Source organism: Epinephelus fuscoguttatus, linkage group LG1 (assembly GCF_011397635.1).
Source record: "Epinephelus fuscoguttatus linkage group LG1, E.fuscoguttatus.final_Chr_v1".
Lineage (NCBI taxonomy): Eukaryota > Metazoa > Chordata > Actinopteri > Perciformes > Serranidae > Epinephelus > Epinephelus fuscoguttatus.
Window position 1 is genome coordinate 31578062 of NC_064752.1, and position 17695 is coordinate 31595756.

The 17695-nt window shown below is 43.4% G+C and overlaps 1 non-coding gene across 1 annotated transcript; it reads right to left on the reverse strand.

Moving 5' to 3' along the window:
* Positions 1-12481: 12481 nt before the first annotated feature.
* trnaq-uug (transfer RNA glutamine (anticodon UUG)) lies at positions 12482-12553 on the reverse strand. The gene has a single exon. It is a non-coding gene; the product is annotated as a tRNA-Gln (tRNA).
* Positions 12554-17695: the final 5142 nt, after the last annotated feature.

Sequence of the window (17695 nt, forward strand, 5' to 3'; positions counted from 1 at the left end):
GTTAAGTTAGAAAAAAAAATCCTGTTTTGAGTTCAAATGAATAGATTTCTGCCATAGAGGGTGTTCTAGCAGAAAGCCCTTTTAGGCAAACTTCTCCCATGTGTAGTTAGATATTTTAAAAAACAAGTAACCACCCTGTTACTTACTTTGTCTCTCTGGCAAAGTTGACTAATAAAGCTCAAGCGAAAGTTCGGTTGAGCCCGGTCTCACTCCAAAGACGTCGAAATCTGGCACTTGGGCAGTGACTTGCGGCGTCAGAAACCAACGAAAAAAGGCATCCTTTAACGTCAGCATGATACGCAGCCAGTCGCCTTGGTAGCTGAACGACGTCCAGTGGCATCAGGGGGAAACACGGCGGGACAAGGATGAAAGTTAAGACAGCGAAAATCTGAGTGGGCCAGGTGGGAGGGGTGTCGGACAGGTCCAACAAACACTGACTTTGTTCTTTTTTCCTAAACCTAACCACGTGTTTGTTGTTGAAGGAAAAAACAACATAAATTCGTGCTGTTGTACTGACGTAGTGCATTTAGAGACTGTATGTAAATATTAAATTTCCTGTGAAGACGGAGGTGTATCTTGAAAAAGAGAACTTGACACGGTGTCCCAGAACGTCAACAACCAACGCACCCAGGGTACTTTGCACGTCGTATGTGGACGTGGAAAGTCCATAACCAAGCATGTCAAAATGTGACGAGGTCAGAGTGAAAATGTGTTGTTCAGTCAGGAAAACAACACTTATCATGCTTAGGCTGTAACTTTTCTTTCTCACCCTGCCATTCACTCCTTGCACATATGCTCACTTACTATCTCAAGGTGACATTGTCCGTGGCTGTCAATTGAGTCATCACCTGATTCACAATCAGCCAACAGCACAGCAACACACCTTCTCTGTCAGTCTATCATTTTACTGCTCCTCATTTTGAATATGGTTCTTTCCCTGCTGTAGTTCTTTTTTGCTGCCATCGTGTGCACCCTCCATCTCCCCATCACCACCCAGTCTTTACGGATTCATCAGCCTCATCCGACTCAGCAGTCAGCAGCCTCAGAGTCAGCAGCCACCACCAGTGTCTGGATTCCATGGGGGATTTCTCTTGATGCCGCTCAGATGTCCCTCGATCACAGAATATCTCCCTCTGGTGTCCAAGCACCAAAGACTTCTGTTAAATCTTAATCTGTACACTCATATTCCTTATTAAATACTATCTTTACTTCATTCTTATGTCTCTCCTGATTGAAATTTGCAACGCTGTTCAAGCGCTGTTTGGATGGAGACAGATGGAATTTGTGGCTGAAACGACAGGTTAGCGATGTGCCAGAAAGTGACGAAAATTAGCGTGTCCACAGCATGTGGGAGAAGTTTGCCCGCCCTTTCAGGCAGAAATCTATTCATTTTGAGCTTTAACCACAACTTTTTTTTTTCCTAACCTTAACCAAGCATTACCTTTCTGGCAGAAAGCCCTTGAGGCAAACTTCTTCCAACAGCACTGTTTGCTAATAATGTTTTCCAATGTGATTGTGACCTCGAACGTGACATGACACACCACAAAAAAAAAAAAAAAACAACTAAAAAACAAACAAACAGGAAGACATCCTTGTCTACTGCCAAAGGAAAGTAGTCAATTGCCTAGTTTCTATTAGGTTTACTCGTGTTTATTAAAACATGCATATACATTCAAATTTTGGTGCAAAGCTCTTAAATAAACATGGAGACGTCAGTGTAACCTACAAGCTCTTCCAGTGTTTGAGTAAACTTTCTCAGTTGCATTCCACCCTCTGAGGCATAGGTCTAAACTATAACCCTTCAATGTAAACACAAACGGTGCAACATTTTGATGTACTTTTCTACAGGATTTTCCTGTAGAGACCAAAACTTGTATTTCAGAAACAATTCCCCATTCTCCTCAGCCCTCTCCCTCCATTCTCAGCTCCACTGCAGTCATATCACAGCAATTTGGAAAAAGCAGAAACCTACAGTACAACTACACCACCAGCCTTTGTTTTCCCCCACACAGAAACTGGATGGCTGCCACGGAGCTTTCTAGAATACTAATGAGGGTGGTTAGCGAGTCAAAGTTACTGACCTGAGGTGTCGGGATAGAGCGCAGACCAAGGAGTGGTGGGGTTGAGTGCAGCCAGACACCGTCTGCCACAGTAAGACTGGAAATGTCAGAGTTTATTACCTCTGGCCTGGCTTGCCCTCGGTCGTAGGGGCTGATAGTGAGCTACACTCATGCCTCATTTGTCCTATTATGGGGATTTTTTTGGGGACGATGAAGGGAAGCAAAGATTTTCTTACAGTACAATCACTGCAGCCGGAGTGAGATGTTTTCCATTAAATCTCACTTACTTCAGACAGCTTTAGTTTTTCAGCTGGCTGAGAAGCATACCATAGTTTCTAAGGGACATATTACCTGTCACGCTGACACAACTCCACCAGTGTGTGGATGTGTGTGTGTAAGTGCTCTATAATTAGATGTTCAACCCCAGAAGAAGCCCCCCCACCTCTCTCCCCTCCACATGAGGGATGAGCGTTGGTGGAGTTGTGGAGAAGGAGGATTTTGAACAGCCTCTGGAAGCGACGTCTCTCTTTCTCTCCGCTTCTCTCCGTCTTGGCTCATCTATCCCTTCACCTGCCCTCTTCTCGCTTGTTTTTTGTTTCATTTTGCCGCTGATTATGTTCCTGTCAGCCCGTATCTCCCATTTGCTCTGCCTATCGTTTCTCGCTCTCCCAACTTTCCCAACTTCATTTAAATTCTGTTCCACCTTCTTCTTTCTCCCTCTCTCCCTCTCTCCCCCATATCTCCACAGGTGGCAAGGCCAGAAAAAAAAAGCCCAGAAAGAAATAAAAGAAAGGGAATAATCCCCCTTTTCTGCTCCCCGTGCCTTTCCATGAACATGGTGAGGGTTAGGCTTGTCGGGCAATTAATGTAGCTCCTACTGGTTATGAGGATCCTCTCCATTATAAACAAAGCCTATTCATGAGCTGGGAGATAACCCCTGCGCCTTCATTTGTATCAGGGGGAGAGTAATTACCCCCCATGCAACTAATCTATCTCTGCAGCCACTGATTCATCTTCTATGTGGCAACCTTTTTAAGGAGGCACCCCCCCACACACACACTTTTGTCATTCCTTAATTTGTATTTCTATGGAGCATTATGGATTACACAGAGAGAATTCCATGAGTCTAAATTTGAGTCACTCTCCCAGCTGAGCAGAAGCTTGGCTTCTAGTCGACGCTATATCACAACCACTTATTAGTGAGCTGAATAGGCAGGGATTCATGCATAGATGTGGTTAAATGTTGTATAAATATTTCATATTTAGTGCAGATTATGGGTAGAGGTGGTTGTGGGAAGAAAAATCACAAAAATCAAATGTTTCACAGACAGAATAAGTTGCAAATTGTTAAGCAAACATACAAGAAAAAACATTTTAAGTGAAAGAGCCCTAAAGGCAACATCACATTTTATGCACATATAAAAAAAATATTTTGTCTTTGTTTTATATGCGACTGCTCAAGTATCAAATTAAAACATATTTGGAGTTAAAGTGGCAACAGAGAGTTACTGGATCCCTTTTTTTAAACTAATCTTGAAGCCCTACATCCTCATAATACATGTTCCCTACCCTCATAACTTCAAGTGTTTCCTTCATTTGTGTTTCCCTGTGACACTATATTTGCCAAAAGTGCATTCTGATGGGTTCAAATTGAACAATTACTGAGCAAAAATGTTGCAAAGAAGCAGCTATTTGATAATGCCCAAACCGGGAAGGGTAGCCGAGTGGTTTTCTTTGGAAGAGCAACATTGCCATCTATCATTGAGAAACAGAAATGCAGGTACAAACACTGAAAAGGAGTTGCTGGAGTCAGATGTTTTTCATGTTGTCAGATAGTCATGAAACACATCATGATTCTAATGCTGCTTATAGCATGGGTGTGGTGTGTTGTTTGTCTGCACACTGCTGCAGTAGCATTAAAGGTTAAATTTCAGATATAGTCAATGGGAACACATGTAGATTGTGAGAACCACACAAGTTAAAAAAGATAGATAATCCCCCCAAAAATGCTTTTCAAGGGGCAAAAAGAAGATAAAAACTAGATCCAATAGAAGCAGGCCAAACATGCTCCCTCCCTCCTATCACTCAGCCCTGACTGACATCCTGATGGTCTACTGACTGACATCCCTCATGCATATAATGCTGCCAGCATGGCCTTGGATGGGAATTCTCCACTGTCAACCTGAGATTTATTCCTCAAGCTTGCGCTCACGTAGTGTATTTGCATGGGATGTGGTGATGCTGCCACATTGTCGAATGATAATTCCGCTTTGCTGCAGGTCCCAAAAGTCCCACCGGTGCCTGGCGTGGATGTGATTTAATTTCTCCCGGCTAATTTAGTGAGGACTGTAGTTTATTGAGTGGCCCGTCTGTCTGTGTGAGAGATTACAAGTGAAGGTGGCGCGGATGATTAAACATGTGGCTGATGTGGCAGTGTGTTTGCTCTGTTGCTGGGACGAGGGCGGTCACATCAGAGCCTGTGTGATGCATGACCTTTCTTTTTTATTAGCACACATGCAAACATATAAAGCGCATCCATCCACATGTACACACACACTCAGAGAATGCCACAGGAGTGTGTCGTTATGATTGAGAGAGATGGCTTCTTTCTTAACCATAATTTCATGCATAATGTCACAGATCTGGACGCCGTGCAGCCCCACTGTTCTCCCCTGAATCCTAATTCCACATTCAGATTGGTTTATTTCTGAGACGCCTCGGCAAATCATGCCCCTAATTAATCGGAATGATGCATCGATTCCAACTTCCTTCTTCCCTTTCCTGCGCAATCTTCAAGGGCTTATGAGGAATGCATGCGGAAACAGAAACACAATCAAAGCAGAGAAACTCCCCAGAAAAAGAGTACAGACTATGGCTATTTCTGATGTAGCATTTGATTACACTGCTGCGCGCAACTCACCATCATTTCTGCTGCGCTATAAATCTGCAGAATAGATATTTTAATCAGACTGCCTCTCCTGCTCTCCTCTTCCTCCCTCCATCCTTTGCTCTTCAGCTCTAACAGCCCTTGACAGCTGGAGATGAAATAGAAATTTTGATATCAAACACCTACACAAAGGAGGGCTGACCTTTGATCAGCACGCCGTTTGATGTTGTGACATGAAATTTGCATCATGGGAGCCCGGGCAGCGGACGCAACAGCAAAGGGCTAATGCCAGAGCCCTGTCAGGGAGCTGCGAAGGTCAAGGGCCTATTAGGAAGGAACAAGCCCTCTAATCCCACACAAGGGCCCTGCACAGCATTTGATGTTCAATACACAGAAATAGAATAGAAAATTGAGCCCTGAGAACAGAGCAGTGACAGTAAGAGTATTCATTAGGTATTAGCCCATGAGTGAACAGGGAAGGAAGGGCATTATGGAATTATTATTAGATATGATATTGTGTTTAGAGCAAGACATTCATAACCCCTGCTGGTTGAACATGATGATACTATAACAGGCCTCTTGCTGAAAGAAAAATCTCCTCATTTGATGCCCCCAATTTGTTAAACTGTCCGTAAAGCATTCTGTAACCGCCAAGCAGCTCCATGCCAGAAATCAAATGGACATCCTCTCTTCAGTTTATGGTGGTGCGGGCCACTTTAGAGCATATGGCACGCTCCATCTGAACGGTGTCTATTGATCAGCGGACAGGTGGATCAGTGGAGCTCTGAAGCTGTTTAATTATTCAAACTGGCACGTCATTTTTCATGCTCGGTGCTGTTATAGGAGACCAAAAATAAACCTGTCACTCCCACTGTCCATCTCTCATCTGGCCATCAGCTTGCAGCCTCATTACCTGCACAGGACAGGTGAGGGGAGGGAAGGAAGGAAAGGAGAGGACGGCGAGAGGCGAGCACACACATTTACACGTACATACTTTCTGCCTGTGTTGCTCACTCTCTTACACACACACACACACACACACACACACACACATACACACACGCACACTATTAAACAGGTCTGCACCATCATGTCAGACAATCATTTGATCTCATTTCAGGCAATATCATCATCTTTCCTCTGTCCTGTAATCAATATTTCAGTTACACTTTTGGTCCCATTTTCAAAGTGCAGTCGTGATACATTGCAAAAGGTTTTGAAATACAGTGAAGACAGTGGTTTGTTTGGTTAATTTATGACGGTTACTCTCTGACAAATTGGACGTACACCCCTGAAGTGTGTGTCATTACTGTGTTACAGGCTCTCCCAGTCCTTCCTGTAAAATTCCAGCAGTCATTTACACATGTCTGTGTGATCATAAACCAATGAGATATCACAGCCCACTTAGTCCAATAAAAATCTCAAATAGGTCTTTTCAGTAAGCGTGCTGTGAGACAGCTTAACCTGCATTTAAAGCCTATAAAAATACAGGCTATGAGCCAGACTACTTAGTATGCACACTTTCCTGATACATGAATATATTCTGCCAATTAACAGCATTCATATTTTCATATCTGAGGTTGCACATGCACGTTTTAATTTATGGTAACTTACTGTAACAGGGTAGAGTTCAGCCCCGTTTACACCTAAAGAGTGATTTTTAGAGTGATGATCTGAGATTAATTAATAAATAATTTAGGAGAAGAGGTGAAATTTAAGGCTTGTAATTAACATTATATCTGCCAGGTCACATATCTTTAACGCCAAAACAAACGTGAGTGAGTACATTACATTTAGTGATATAAATTGATTAAGGTTGCTGAAAAGATATCGTGCAATACTACAATTTAAAGCCCCTACAAGGAACTTCATTTTGAGTTGATTTTGGCGACCCTGTGGACAAAAGCGGTAGTATCTCGACGGAACAAAGCCTACATTTCCCATGAGCTCTAGCGCATATTGTCATAAAGACGCTTACCTGGCTCAAGCATGTGTTTGTTTTTGGGATGAAAGAAACAACAAGATGGGAAAACTTTGCCCCCGCTCCTATCCGGGATCCCAGCTCACCTCTGCCGCATCCCAGCTCCACCTCTCCGGCGTAAGCGCCACTGCCGCCGGGGTAAACGCAGCGGTCAGCTGGTAAGGCTGAAGGCCTGTTTGGTGAGCACTTCCACGGCTTCTTGGACTGAGTATGGAGCAGTGCCTCGCCTCTTTATTTCTCGGCACTTGCTGGACCCTGTCGGCGCCTGGCTGGTACCTGTCGTCAGCCCGCGTGAGGTGTTCCAGCCCCGCAGCCCTGCTCTCCTCGTCCCTGTTGGCGCAGGGTGAATCTGCACAACCTCTAGCCTCTGTGTGTGGCTCCCCGGACAGCTAACGCCGTGAAGCCGCCGACTCCTGCCAGGATTGGGCTGGTAAATGCTAGATCGCTAGTGAACAAAACGTTTATCCCGAAAGATTTCCTGACTTCCAGAGGATTGGGTTTTGTCCGTGTGACTGAGACATGGCAGACTGTTGGTGAGTCCAGTGCTTTCACAGAACTTTTACCCGATGATTGCTGCTATTTTAACTCCCCGCGGACGTCAGGTCGAGGAGGAGGAATAGCGACTATTTATAAGAGTCACTATAAATGTAAGCAGCTAGGTAAGATGACGTGTGCCATCTGAGTGCCATAAATCATTTCGTCCTGGAAGCGACCTGGGGCGGACCCGGAGACAGTTTCCTAAAGGTATGGATATACACTATATAGAAATAGCTTATCTTCACACCGATGGTCTAATTTGCTGTTGTAGGTCACGCACAGACATCAGCAGAAACGAGAGACTTTTGTATATCCAGTTAAAAGTTCCTTGTAGAGGCTTTAAAGAAAACACACTGAAATATTAACGTGCTTAAAACTGTTTTCATGACAACTTGTTGCCCTGTCAACAGTTTTACAGACGTCTCTTTTATAATGGTAGCCTATGGGGGAAATCCTTTCTGGGCTGCAGGACATTTTTTTCGCTGCAATACCACGAGTGGCCACTGGGAAAAATTGGAAGCAAGGCTGAGCAGCGTTCCTGAGGGCCTGGTGGAGACGTGTCACCCATCTTTATACAGTCAATGAGCTTAATGCTAAACTCAGCATACTAACATGGCTACATGACAAAGCTAACATGATGATGTTTAGCATGTTCACCATCTTAGTTTAGTGTGTGAGCGTGCCAACATTCACAAAAAACTGAGCTACTGAACACAGCTGGGGCTGAGCTGAGGTCATTCGTTTTGCATTTATTTGGTCAAAATCAAAATACTGGACAAATTAAGATAAAAAACAAAACAAAGACTGGCCAGCTCACTCAGTGTTTAATTCCATGGTACAGGAAAGGAAGTCCAGAAATGCATCTCAGGCACTCTGACTGTAGTTAAGATCCTCTATTGACACATGGATAAACCAACGGGTTTCGACTTAAGAGATGACTGATGAAGACTCTCTAGTTGAAACGCAGTGGTTTATCCATGTGTCAATAAAGGATCTTAACTACAGTCAGAGTGCCTTGGATGCATTTTTGGACTGCCTGTCTGTGCTGTGGACTTTCAAGCTGAGTGAGCTGGCCAGTTGTTTTTTTATCTTAACATGCCTATTTGCCCTATCCTTGAAAAGCACCTGACTTTTCACAATTAGCTACACAGTGCCTTAACCCAGTGCAGCACTCCTGATTTGTTCCTCACTGTCAGCTTTGGACAGGATGGCACTTGATGAAAAGTTAAGGAATCAACAAAGTGTTTCATCCTGAGGGGGAATTAATATCTGTACCAAATTTCAACCCATCCAGTTACTGTTGAGACATTTCACTCAAAACCATAAATGTCAACCCCATGGTGGCTTTAGAGGAAAAGTCAGGGGATCACCAAAATCAATAGGATGAATTGTCCTTTGAACAATGCCACTATGACCAAAAACTCTCTGATGTTATGCCAGCCGATTTTCTCATTAGTGTAGAGTTTAGAAGCAGCACCAGAATCACAGTACTTCACTCTACAATGGCCGAACACAAGAGTCTGGATGCAAATGAAATTACAGCAAACATACACTGTTTATACCAACTATAACTATCTGTTAGCTGTAAGATGGCAGCATGGTGGTGTGGTGGTTAGCACTGTCACCTCACAGCAAGAGGGTTCCTGGTTTGATCCCAGGTGGGGGAGCCTGCTGATATTAGATAGGTTATAGACTCCTTTCCTATTGCCAGTAGATCAGAGCTGAGTATACATCTCTGCAGCAGACAAGCTTTTCTCTGTGTATGGGTTTTTTTGGTGTGTTACGTTTGACGTCATGGACAGGCTGTAGAACAAGTAAACAGTAGAGAGGAGCACGGAGGCCTATGAAAACTTCACGGTCTCTCTTTCAAAGTCAGTGGAGATTAATGTGGATTGATGATTAAGCACTGCTTGGACAAAGACAGACAGTAATTTGGGCCAGCGTGTCATTGCATTTCACTGCTAAAGGAGCTAAAATTAGCACGTTCACCCAGCGTTGTGTTCCAAACAATGTTGATTGAGTCTGAGGCGATAAATACCTGTGCTGCAGAGTTATTTGACCTGGGTATGAATGCCGATTGAAACAGCCATATGTTCGTGGGGTTTTTGTACAGTGACAAGGGGCTTCAGAGTTTGCAAACAGATGTTTTGATGTAGTTAAATGCAGACCTTGATTACTTTAGTTCATGAAGAATGTTCACCTTTTTGGGATTCTCAGTTTACCGTGGAGGTATGCAAGAAAAATATGTGACAACATGGTGAGTAATTGATAGACAAATGGTCACGTTGCAGTTGAAGTATTCCATTAAATATGTCATACAGATATACTGCTTCATTCTTCATCATTAGTAACACCCCACAAGTATTTTAGACAAACTGCTTAATGATTTAATCCTACTGCACACTGTACCATTACACTCATGGCAAAATGTATCAAGCACTTATATTATGACTTATTGTTGAGCTCCACAGGCACCACAAACACTTCCTATATAACCTTTGGCATTTTCTCGCTGCAATAATTTAATAATCCTTCAGTAAAAGTCAGCAATCATTCCACCAAGAACACGCATCCACTCCTGATGAATCACATCAGGTCAGAGATCGAGAACCTTTCTCACTTGGAGACTTTGTTCGTTATGAGTCCTAATAATCTCCCCGGAGTGATGGAAAAAGCCCAAATATGGCCCGCTGTATTGCATTACCTCACCCCCCATATTTCCTGACACCAGTATGAGGTAAGACTTTTCAGGTCAGATGTTTTCAAGACTCAGGAGTTTTGCTGGCCTGATCAATAATTTTGTTCTCTCTAATTATCTCACCATTGCACTCATTAATTACACTTTCAAGGCTCATTTCCAGTGTTGGCCACAGATGCCCATTCTGTGGGAGCATCCAGAGAGGTGAAGGCGAGAGGAGGGGCGGCGGCGGAGAAGAGAGCGGGGCCCTGATTAATACTCAGTCTCTCTGTCTAAGGTTGGCTGCCACTCGCAGGGGGTAAAATGCAAGCGCTCCGTCATCTGAGACCTCACCAAGCGGGAGACAAACAAGGTCTTTGGCGGCCAAATCGATAAGTTCCTCTGATGAGCCAAATTTAGAGAGTGCTGCTTCTGCTTTGAAGTAATCCACTAACAGCACGGTGGAAGACTTTTCCAGAGAACTTCCTGTGCAGCCTCTTTTTAAGGCCACATGACATACAGTACATACCGAGAAAATGAGACAGATCTCACTTGAATCAGCGCCTGACTTAAAGTTATTCTCAACATCAGCTCGATGGATTGGCATGCGGTTTCATACAGACGTTCATAGTTCCCAGAGACAATAACCAATGACTCTGGTGATCCCCTGACTTTTCCTCTAGCACCACCTTGAGGGTGACATTTGTGGTTTCAAGAGGGTTATCTCAACAACCTTTGGATGGATTGTCAAGAAATGTGGAGCAGATATTAATGTCTGCCTCGGGATAAATTGTAATTACTATGGTGAGTCCCTGACTTTTCATTAAGCGCTATCATCAGGTGAAAACTAATTCGTCCAATACGTTGGTTATGACCAAATACCTGCAAAATCAATGGCATTCTCATCAGCCTCAGATGTACTTTGCAGAGGTGGGAACGAGTCATTGTTTTGCAAGTCACAAGTAAGTCTCAAGTCTTTGCACTTAAGTCCCAAGTCAAGATCGACAAGTCCCAAGCTGGGAATGAATATCGTCAACATTAGTTGACTCAGGCAGTGAAGGCAAATGACTTGATTCGTGGCACACTTTTTTGAATATACATACTTTAATTTTTGGGCTTGGGGGAAGGTATCAACTATTTTCATGGCTTCAAGTCAAGGCTCAAGTCCAAGTGAAGTCATGAGTCATTGGTGTTAAAGTCCAAATCAAGTGTCGAGTCTTTTCAAGTTTTGTCAAGTCTAAAGTCATTAAATTTGTGACTCAAGTCCGACTCAAGTCCACACCTCTGGTATTTTGTCCATCCATCCATTCATCCATTTTCATCCGCTTATCCTATCCTATTGTATATGTAAAGCACCCCAGACATCCCTCTCCCCAGCAACGCTTTCCACCCTCTGGTATTTTGTGCTTAGTGCTATTAGCAAAAGTTACCAGACTAAGATAGGGTAATTGTTACACCACTTAAACATCAGCATGTCAACATTACAGACTTTCCTCACTACCTTCCTAAACTATGTAGTGCTTTTGCCTTCTCAACACTAGGTACTACCTTGGCATCTCAATCTTCAGAACTGGAAACAACAGAATTCCTCCTTGTTTATTAAATGGATGAAAGACCTGATAAGTGTTTGTATATCTAGAGAAAATAAGATACTCAAGAATGACAGTCAAAACATTTCTGAACCTTGTTCATTTCTTTGAGACCTGGTAAGTTCTCCTCTCTTACATAAAACTGTATTGTTTATATTGTGTCTTAAAAATATGTCAGCTATGAGATAACCTTCTGTTTTTCGTTCTTTTTCATCTCAAGCTCATATTTATTGTATTTCCTGCTTGATTCTGGATATTTATATTGAACTCTGTTGGTTGCCCTTTCCCTCCTTTTTTCCTCTTTTTTTTATATGTTTTTTTTTCATCTACTTTATTAATCCCCCTGAGGGGAATTTCAATGTTTTCACTCTTGCCTGTCAATTACACACAGGTCCAAACACACACATGCACAAACAGGACCTGTACATGCACTAAGTGGAGAGATGTCAAAGTGAGGGAGCTGTCTTGGTCAGACGCCCCAAGCGGTTGCGGGGGGTTCAGTGCCTTGCTCAAGGGCACCTCAGCAGTGCCCAGGAGGTGAACTGACACCTCTCCAGCTACCAGTCCACGCTCCATATTTGGTCCGGACAGGGACTTGAAAAGGCGACCCTCCGGTACCCAAACCAAGTCCCTATGGACTGAGCTACTGCCGCCTGAGGGATGTCAGAGTGGGGGGGCTGCCTTGGTCGGGCGCCACTGGGGGTTGGGGGGGCTCGTTGCCTTGCTCAAGGGAACTTCGGCAAGAGGTTGAGGTCCCACCGAGATTTGAACTCAGATTGCTGGATTCAAAGTCCAGAGTGCTAACCATTACACCATGGGACCATGGTGTTTGTCAGTCTGTTAACTCTTAACTGTTTTTAAGGTATAATGTGCAGGATTTTTATGAAAAAACACGCAAAAAAAAAAAAAAAAAAAACCCAATGTAGACTCGTACAAAAGAAATATCTCTCAATCATCACTTATGAATTTTGTGGCGGTGTATTTACCTGCAGAGACTCTGCCCTCTGCCTGTATTTTCTTATTTTTTCCTCATTTTGTTGTGTTCAGGATGTTCCTGGGCGCAGTGCACAGGTGAGGTCAGGACTTCATAAAAAGTTAGCGACCAGATGCCAGACAGTGAGCTGGAGACATTCAAGAGGAAGCTGCAAAAGTTGCGGACACAGGAAAGTGCAATGAAGAGATTTTAACTGAATAAATAAATAAAAATATTACAGCCTCACAGAGCCAGTAGCATGGCTGTAGACTTTAGAATTCATGTATCTATGTTAAAATACATCTATGATAGCTACTTTTTGAACCCGAAGGAGGCAAAGACAGTTAACCTGTCCATCTGTGTTCTGTCATTGGCCTTCAACTAAATCCCTCCCTCATTCATTCATCACTTCTAAGCTCCCTGTTCTCTAGAAATTAATATGTACATATAAAAAAAAAAACCCTGTCATTCCTGCTTTTTTGTAGAGGGGTAGGGGAATGATGGAATAAGTTTGGCTGCTAGCAAATCCAGATTGATGTGTGACGTTGCTAAATGTGATCACTACCTTGCCAACCTCTCCATCTGTCCAGGAGGCGGGGGTTGCCAGATTGGCTGAATAATTCCACCAGACCCAAACAGCTGTCAGCTCCCATCTACAGCAGGTTCCCATGACAACACCTGGATACAGTGGGTGGAGAAGTGAAGAAGCTGACATCACCATGACAAGATTAGAAGAATGAGGTTACAGTGCTCGTATAGTGATGATTTTTGATTAGTGTTGTTAATGTGTGAGTTAGAATATTAATTGTGTGACTCCCTTCCCTTGACGACACCGTTTGCTTCTCTGCAGCGTGCACTGTGAGATACAGGTACCCTACTGCTTTGACGTTAGAGTGCAGTGTCAGCCGCAAAATATTATTTTCTCGCTGACACTGCTCTGACTCACTTGTCTCATGCTAATTATCATATTATTATGGTTAGCGATTAGGTGTGAATCCACCAGGGGGCAGACAGAGGTCAGTATTAGTTATACATTCAGCACCTAATGTCCTCCTCTGAATAATCTGAGCAAAGCATCAACTGGTCAGAGCTCATCTGAAAACACACGGAGAGGTCCGGCACACTGATGCCATCTGCTGTCTGTTCCCCCAAAACTGGATTTTAATTAGATATGACCAGAAAGCGCTGTTAAGTTTCAGAGAGCTGTGAATATTCATACTGATTAACAGTGTTGCTTGTCCACACTCTGTATGGGCAGTTATATATGTAACATGCTCTCAGATCTCAAAATGATGTTAAGGGACAGTTCAACCCAAAATCAAAAATACATATTTTTCATCTTACCCATAGTGCAGTTTTTCAGTCTATATTGTTTTGGTGTGATTTGCCGAGTGTTGGAGATATCGACCGTAAAGATGTCTGCCTTCTCTTGAATATAATGGAACTAAATGGCACTCAGCTTGTGGTGCTCAGAGAGGCAAAAACTTACATTTGAAAAAAAAATCAACAGCAATGCCTTTTTCTAGAAGTCATGACAAGATAATTCACAGACCTTGTTGTGAGCAGTTTCATGTAGGAACTATTTTCTACCAAACTACACCCAACAAATATATCACTGCACAGAAGGAAGTGTGCATCTACTCATGGATGAGAGGCTCGTGCTTCTGACAGAGCGAGATGTAAACATTAATGGCGTCATTCTCATCTTAGCTGTAATGTTAGCTATCTCAGTGGTGCTAGAGGAGCTAGCAGTATGCACACTTCTCTCTGCATGGTGCAACCCAGTCTCATTCCAAAGATGTCAAAATCCGTCACATGGGCAGTGTCAGACACTGAAAAAACCTATCCTTTAATGCTCTCATAGTTTAATAGTGATGGTGGATGGGTCCAACAAACATCGACTTTCACCTGGGAGAGCGGTGTTTGTGTCCCGTAAGATTATAAAGCCAAATCCTGTTTATTTCCCTAAACCTAGCCACATGCTTTTGTTGCGTAAACCTAATCATGCGCGTTAGATGTTGGAGGGAAAAAAACCCCCCATCAATTTGCATTGTTTTAATGAGGTAGTGTGAAAATGGGAGTGTGTTTTGAAAGAAGACAGTCGTGTAACAGGCAGAACTTGACATGGCATCCCAGAACGTCAACAACCAACGCATCAAGGGTACCTTTCATGTCGTATCTGGACGTAGAGGGTACATGACCAAATGTGGATATGTGATGAGGTCGGAGTGAGAATGTGTTACATGGTGATATGTATAGTTCAGTAGAAAGACAGTAGTTCCTACATGAAACTGTTCACAACAATGTCTGTGGATTATCTTGAGTAACTGGGTCATGATTTCCGGAAAGAGACATTGCTGCTGAGATTTTCCTATGTATTTTTTTGGCGCTTTGAGCACCACAAGCCGAGTACCATCAAGTTCCACTATACTGGAGAGAAGGCAGACGTCACTACAACACTGCAATGCCTCCAACACTCTGCACTCACAGCACTACAGGTAAGAGGCAAAAAAGTGATTTGTATCTGCTCCAAACTTTAATGGGTTCTTCCTTGGCCCGTGTTACACCCTTCCACCAAGTTTCATGAAAATCAGGCCAGTAGTTTTTCTGTAATCCTGCTGACAAACAAAAAAAAAACAAACTGAAAACATAACCTCCTTGGCTGAGGTAATAAGCAGTACTTTGCAATTCACTGCAAGTGTTGGTCAACACCTCTCTCAGTTAGCATGGCATACATATGGATGCATTCTGAAAACCATATAATCGTTTGGCGGCAGAGAGGGCATGTGAGATAGAGGCTATTAAACTGGAATATAAGCGGTTTGGCATGTGGACAGAGGGAGGGGCGAAGACGAAATGGGGAGAAGAGGAAAAAGTGGAAGAGGAGGAATAGGAGGAGGGTTAGGAGAGGAGAACCAGCTGGGGCTGTACCTTGAGTCAGGATACAGCTGCAAGCACAGTGGCGTGTATGGAGGCTTAGGCCAGGCCAGGCCTAAACATGGAGCAGTTTCACGCCTCAGCTGCAGAGAAGTCAACTGGGAAACAGGGGGCTAATAAAGAGACTGGGAGCAGATGATTTTCTGCTTTTGCAGAGCCCCAACACAAGTCTGTTTTAAAGGTGTTGGACTCCATCTGTATGTACTGTACGAATCTGTGGATACGTCTGAGCTTATACTTTTCTTCTTTTTTTTTTTTTTTTAAGTAACATATGGTAAAAGACAAGGGCCTGATCCTGACCATGACAACAGAAAACAGATGGCTCTCTGTCATCCAGCAGCACTGCACAAACAGGTACAACTCTCCCAGCCTGAGAGGTCCAATAAAACCAGACAGCCTTTGGCAAACATTGCTTGTTGTGACCGTTTTGAGATTATCTGAGGAAATTCACGTCATATTAAATAGATTTTACATTGCACAAGTGATTATTATACTGTCTGATTTTGCAGACATTCTGGCTCGGTTCACTTGTCAGACTTTGAGGTGCTATCTTCCTCCACTAGGGGGCAAACTCTCTCCAATATTTGCATGTAGGCTCGTGGAGTCATGAATACAGTGAGCTGCAGTTACTCAAACCACAGATCTGTCTTGTAAGTATGACAGAAGTGGCATAATTGTTTGGCTCAAGTATTCAAGTTTGAGCCTGGCCTGCAGTTTGAGTCTGTTGTTCAAACAAGGCTTTAAAGCACAGCGACTCCTTTTTTTCTTCAAAGGCATGCATGCCTTTCCCTTCACCTCGGAAATTAATTTCCCACCCTGATATACAAACTTGGCCGTTTCATCCCCTTTTCAGTGATTTTTTTTTTCTTGCCCAAGGCAGGAAACGAACACAGGAGGTTTTGTGCTGTGCTGTGGTGGGGGGTTGAGACCCCCCACCCCTCCCAGCGACTCAACTTGATGTTGGGAGATGAGACGGGAAACAGGTGTCACCCATGACCTTCAGTGCTCAAACACTACAGGCCTCACAATCAGGGACGCTCCAAGGGGAGACGGAGTGGGGGGGGGGGGTCTCCTCACAAGCTACTTTACCATTTCTCCTCTCATCGTTTTCTTTCTCACTGACAAATATTAGGTAACTCCACACTCCCACGTTTGTCATCGAAGATTATTCTCATCAGAGTCCATGTGCGTACAGGATTGTGTGTTTAACATCAATACTGCATTGCACAGTTACGCTGTGTTTCTCTTGTGTTCACCCCGATCTCACCTCAACTCAGAAAGATGACCCCTCAGACAAAGACAAGAACACAAAGTAATAACCTCTAAATCCCAAAGACTGGCTTATGTGAAGCCGGAGACGATTGGGAAGTCTGCCGTTGAGAGGGATAGATGTGGGAGCTGGCGGTTTCTGTGTCCTCAGCGTGTCTGTCAGCGCTGCTCCTATCGCCCACTCTGTTTTCCTCATAAGAAAAAGATTAATTCTGCAGATTATCAAGCTTCAATAAAGTACTTACTGTTAACCAGTATTTGGAAGAAGCTGATGCCTTGTCCAGGCGCGCACGATGGGCGGTCAAACAGAGGTAAAGGACACAGTAGACACACATACACCTTTCATAAATCTAAATAGTGTGCTTTACTCCACCTGTGGACACAACAACATGAAGTGTCTTAGATTTAGGAGGGTGAAAAGGCAGAATAACTTTATGTGTAAAGCCATGAAACAAATAAACTGATCACCAGACCAAAGACGGTATATATCCAAATATCAAGGTGAGCAAAAAACAGCTGCAAGGGTCACCATGTGGGGTCATGGCACAATAAGACCTGTATTTTTCACATTGCAGTCATGAAATTTACAGTTTGTCAAGTTTTGTTGCATTTTCAGAATCTCTGAAGATAAGAAAACCATATGCAAAATACAGAATATATCACTAAGGAAAGGTAAATATACAAAGGAAAATTATTGCACCTCTATCTGGGCAGGTATTATTGCCCGTGGAGTTCGTAAAATTTCAAACCTATTTACGTATCACACCGATGGAACAGCTATAGGG